The sequence below is a fragment of the Orycteropus afer genome, unplaced genomic scaffold (genome assembly GCF_000298275.1).
Source record: "Orycteropus afer afer isolate SDZICR_OR568_19922 unplaced genomic scaffold, OryAfe1.0 scaffold00234, whole genome shotgun sequence".
Taxonomy (NCBI): domain Eukaryota; kingdom Metazoa; phylum Chordata; class Mammalia; order Tubulidentata; family Orycteropodidae; genus Orycteropus; species Orycteropus afer.
Window position 1 is genome coordinate 2,008,729 of NW_006921821.1, and position 6,000 is coordinate 2,014,728.

The following is a 6,000-nucleotide window of genomic DNA, read 5'->3' on the forward strand; positions in this document are numbered from 1 at the left end:
ATAAATGTATACTTTTAAAGAATAGAAATTCATTTTCTCATAGTTCTGGAGGCTAAAAGTCCAAATCAGGGTATTGGTCACATCAGATCTTTTTGCGAGCTTCTCTCCTAGTTTATAAGGAGCTCTTATAGTGCAGTGGTTAAAGCACTTGGCTGTTAACCAAAATGTCAGTGGTTTCAAGTCACTGGCTGTGCTGCAGGAAAAAGATGAAGCAGTCTGCTTCTGTAAGGATTTACAGCCTTGGAAACCCATTGGGGCAGTTCTACTCTGTCTTATAGTGTTACTATGAGTTGGAATCAAATTGATGGCAGTGGGTTTGGTTGTGTTTTTCTCTTAGCTTATGATGTCTGTCTGTGATCCTTGGCAATCTTTGGCATTCTTTGGTGTTCCTTGACATCTGTCTTGCCCCTGTGTGTTTCTCTGTCTATTCTGCTCTTTTTAAAATATATAAATGATTAGATTTAGGACTTATCCTACTCTGGTATGGCCTAATTAACATAAAAGAAAGAAAACCTTTATTTCAAAATAGGATCAGATATGGGGTTAGTGTTTCAACACATAATTTTGGGGGACATAATGTAATTGATAGCATTCTACCTTTTTGCCCCCCAAAATTCATGTCCTTAAACACATTAACTGCATCATATCATTTCCAAAAATCTTACCCATTCCAACATCAACTCTAAGTCCAAAATCTTATCTACTAAATCATCTACATCAAGTATGGGTGAGATTCTGGGTGTGTTCCATTGTGGGGAAAAATTCCTTTCCATCTCTAGACTCATGAAACCTAAAGTACAAGTTATTGTTTCTAATGTACAAGGATGAAACAGGCTCTGGGTAGATATGTCCATTCCTAAAGGAGAAATTGGAGAAGAAGGGGTCATAGGTAGTAAGCATGTCCAAAACCCAGCAGGGCAAATATCTTTAGCTTTCAAGCCTTGAAAAAAATCTTCTGTTCTCTAGGCATGTGAGTAATGCCCTCACCTTCCAGTCTTTGGGCACTGGCCGTGCTCTTTAAATCCTGGGCTGAGGCCCCTAAGACCTGGATATCAGCTGTGCCCACCAAGTTCACTGGGATAATGATCCTTTCCCTTTGGCCCTGGGCAATGCTGTTCCCTTGGCCCACTAGTATGGCAGCCCTGTATCCTCAGCTTTGGGCAGTGACCAAAATTTCTTGGTCTGGAATTCAGTGGTGTTGGCCTCACTATTTCCTTGAAACAGAGGTGGTAACCCCATCTTTTGAAACTTAGAGGGTGGTGATTTCACCCTCTGAAACTGAGGAAGGGGCAGACCTGCCCCACTGTAATAGTTGGAGTTGTGCGTCAACTTGGTGGACCACAATTCTGAGTAGTTTAAGCAGCTGTGATGTGGGTTATTCCCATGATGAGATTGGATATATGTGTTTTGAGCAGCCAATCTGTTGAAAGGGAGTTTCACTAGGGGTGTGGCCTGCTTTCAATATATTTATGGACTTCCTGGGAAAATGAGACATTCTTCTCTGGATCTGGTTCCTGTTGTGCTGCCTACAACTGTTCCTGAGCGAACAATCCACCATTCAGCCTGGTGGTCTTGGATTCATCATTTATTGGAGTTAATAGCCAGCACACTGCTTGCCAACCTTGAGCTCGTCAGCCTGTATAGCTGTGTGAGTCCAGAAAAGCCTCCAACTTGACGTTCAATCCAAGAACTTAGGACTTGCCAGCTTCTATAAGTGTATGAGCCATTTTCCTAAGATAAATTTCTCTCTCTCTCTCTTTCTCTAAGCTTTACTGGTTTTGTTTCCCTAGAGAACCCATCCTAATACACCCACCCATACATGCTCTTTCGGACAGTTCTGTTAGCCTATGAACTGCTCCTGGAATAGTGCCTTCCTTTTCTTGGAGGATGACAGATGTTGGCAACCAAGTAAGCTCCATGGGGCCAGACAGCTTTCCTTCATTTCCTCCTGTCTCATGACTGCTAACCAAAAGACTGGCGGTTCAAACCCACCAGCCACTCCTCAGAAGGGGGATCAAGCAATCTATTTCCATACTGATACCACCTGAGAAACCCAAGGAGGGGTTGCTATGAGTCGGATCTGACTCAACAGCAGTGAGGTTTTTTTTTTTTTTAAAACACCTGTCCCTATCTGTCTAAGCTGCCAGGATTTCTGCTGAGGTTGTTGATTAAATCATCATTCATAGGCCTAATCTCTTTAGCAAAAGATTGTATAGCTATACCCTTGGTGTCAGTTCCAGAGCATGCTCTTAGTTTTTATAATAGAATGTTCCAAATCTTTGTGGTCTGTTTTTTTTCTGCACAGCTCACTTCTAAACCTCTTTCTTTCCTCCCACATTTACTATAAACCATAGTGGATCCTCATGATTTCACTTAGAATATCTCTCAGATAAATATCCAAGTTAATCATTTACAAGTTCTACTTTACACAAAACAGTCAAACATAATTAAGCTAATTTATTTACCACTTTATAAGAAGGATTTCCTTTCCTTTGGTGTATAATAGCATGTTCATTACTTCCTTTTAAATCCTCATCAGAAGTATATTTAACATCCACATGTTTAGCAATGATATGTTCATAGTGACAGCAGCTTTAGCCACAGCTCACAATTCTTGCTGAGCCCTCACCAAAATCACCTTTAATATCCATAATTTTACCAAGTGTCTCTTCAAGGCAACCTAGGCTCTTACTATCAAGAGCATAAAAATTTCTCCAACCTTTATCTGTTATCTAACTGTGAAACCACTTTAAAATTCTAAGTATTTGTTAGAGTAACCCCCACTCTCTGGTACCAAATTCTATCTTAATTACCTACTGTTGGTGTAAAAGAAATATAAGCGGATATCTTTATAGAACACAAATTTATTTTCTCACAATTCTGGAGGCTAAAAGTCCAAATCAGGGTCTCAGCTTTCTATAAACCTCTCTCCTAGTTCATGGTTTCTGCTGGTAATGATATCAGTTGGCATCTGTCTTCCCTCTGTATGTCTGTTTTACTCTTTTTATATCTAGAAGCAATTAGATTTACATAACCTCTTTAATATAACAGAAATTCCTATTTCCAAACATGCTCCTATTTACAGGTACAGGGGTTAGGCTTTCAACACTTACTTTGTGGAGACATAATTCTATCCATAACAAGGAATTCTGATGACAAATGGTACTGTCCTATAGAAGACATAAAATGCACTGGCTCCTTTCCCTAAAATGACTGTTTCAATCTGTACTCAGAAAGCTATACAGAGAAAAACAGATGTACTGAAAGCTCAATATACTACAGATTTTCTATAAAGAAAATGGTGTGACCTTCTTCTCTTAGATGTTACCATTATAAGTAATTTTTTCTTTTAATAGCTAACATTTCAAATACATGCTGACTATATGCCAGATAAGGAGCTCTGGTGGTGCTGTGCCTAAGGCATTTGACATGCCATTTGACTGCTAACCAGAAGGCACCAGCTGCTTTGTGGAAGGAAGATAGGGACAATCTACTTCTGTAAATATTTACCATCTCAGAAACCCAATGGAGGTCACTATGAGTAGGAATCGACTCAATGACAATGAGTTTGGTTTTTCATTTTGGTACATGCCAGGTACAATTCTAAGCATCTACAATATGTTACATCATATAATCTTCATTTAATCCTTCCCATTTTACAGATGAGGAAACCTAGGCCCAGACAGGTTATATAACTTGCTCAAAGCTGCACAGAGAATAAAAAGTGAGGCCTCTCAGAGTTGACCTGTGAGATGATCCTGTTCTGTTCATGGTGATAGCACCAGAGCAGGCCAGTGCTATCATGTAGGAACTAGAAAGGATGGATCCTCGATCCACAACCAGCATGGTTACAACAGGGATGGTTGCTAAGAGTTCTAAAGACAAGATGAACTTTAAAACATAACTGTTTAAGGATTTTCCAGACTCTCACTAGAATAAAAATTCCTGGACCTGGATCCTTCACTGCATAGTTAATTCCCAGCAGCCTGGATGGGAGGGTGAGAGCAATGAGCTTCAGGTGAAAGGCTCCACAGCAGGCATCCCTACCTATCTCTGCACTATATCCACAGGTCTGTCCACCCACCATGACTATTCCTAGGTTCTCACTTGTACTGTCCCACCAGAATCCTCCTCCCAACATTTGCATCCCCTACAAGGGTTGCTGGGAGAAGGGATACTTCACAAATAGTTAAGTATTCATCTACTTACTGAAAGGTTGGCAGTTTGAATCTACCCAGATGTGCCTCAGAAGAAACGCTTGGTGACATACTTCCAAAAATATAAAAACCCTATGGAGCACGGTTCTACTTTGATATACCTGGGATTTCCATGAATCAGAGTTGACTTAATGGCAATTGGTTTGAAGCATTTTGTTTTTTGATTATTCCTAACTGAATTTCCATTTTATATTTCTCCTTATGTCACTCTCTTTTGTGTCCTGTTTCGTTTTCTAGTGTATTTTCTTTGTTTTTTCCCTCTCCTCTTCTTCCTTTTCTTTATAAAATATTAGTGGTTTTCAGTGCTTAAAAGTGTTTACTTTAAGCAGTCCTCTTTGATTCACTGAATATATAGGATGAGAAAAAATGTTTTGTGAAATACAATTAGCTAATAAACATTTTATTTCATAGTATAACATATTTTAATGAGGCATCTGCTATAATCTGCTGAAAATAAGTACAGATCTGAAAGGGAAATAATTTTTACTTATTTTCAAATGCATCACCTATAGTGAATTATATGAAGTTCCCAGCTAGATATTTTAACATAGTCCATGAAAAATTGGACTCAGGCATTTTGTAAATTATTTGAGCCTGGAACCAATCTCTTTGACATTAACATCTTTAATAAATAATTGCACAATATCTGCATTCAGAATATTAAATACAACTAAGACATCATCCCTATTTACTAGGCTTATATTTTCTCAATAACTTAATTTTGTTTTTCATAAGGTATTAATGCATTCGGAAATCTTATTCTTAATCTTATTAATTCCTAACCTAGTCTTTAAAAGTGCATGAGGCAACATGCAAAGGCAGTCAATTTCAGTGAGTTATAAGTGAAATCTAAGAGTCTTAAGGTTGCTAAAATGTAGAACTTTATCTGAAAATATTTTATGGACTCACATTAAACCCTTGTGGCATGGTTTGGTTTGGTTTCCTTGGCTTTACAGTTTTAATGAGCTGAGATGTGTCATTGGCAATATGCTTGGATGTAAGTAATAGGAAGCAAAATTGTGTCTGCCTATTTTTCTGCTTTGGACCAAAGACCTGTTCTTAGAGAGACATGGCCAACATTGTACAATGTGCTTCACTGATTGCTGTAATGAGTCTCTGGTGACTAACCTGAGAAAGGTAGTCAAACTCAAGACAGCAAAGTATATGGGGCATAAAATGAAGAATCAGACTGTCCCCAAAAGAGGAGAAACAAGTAGAGCTTGAAACTCATAGGAGTACTAGGGATTGCTTTCAAAAATATTCTAATTCCAGTCAAGATGTTTTCCAACTATGAGCTACTTAGGTAGATACAGGACCAGAAACACATTCTATGATTTGTAAAGTCACATATCTACGTGACCCTATTTTTACTCTGTGAGGAAACGTACTACTTTATCTTTGCCAATGTCTGTAAACTATTTTGATAAGGTACAAAAAGAAATCCAAGCTCCCTACCTGGCCACACATGCACATACGCCCCTTCCCCACAACACACACACACATACACCAGCAATGGTGTGCTTTTTTGAACCAGACTTCTCCTATTACTCTTCTTCAGTTCTTGAGTGATTTTTCAACAGACTCAGTTAATGACAGAGGCTACGAAAGGGGTAAGCCCTCCATTATATATATAAAACCAAACTCACTGCTGTCGAATCGATTTGACTCATAGTGATGCCTCTTGGGTTTCCAAGGCGGTATCTCTTTGGAAGTGGATTGCCCAATCTTCCTTCCGAGGAGTGGCTGGGGAGTTTGAACCGCTAGCCTTCTGGTTAGCAGTCAA

The 6,000-nt window shown here is 38.9% G+C and overlaps 1 protein-coding gene across 1 annotated transcript in view; it reads right to left on the reverse strand.

Annotated features, from left to right (window-relative positions):
* Nucleotides 1-6,000, reverse strand: part of PTPRM (protein tyrosine phosphatase receptor type M) — a 1,084,438-nt gene that overhangs the window by 187,524 nt on the left and 890,914 nt on the right. The gene's annotated exons all lie outside the window — the stretch shown is intronic.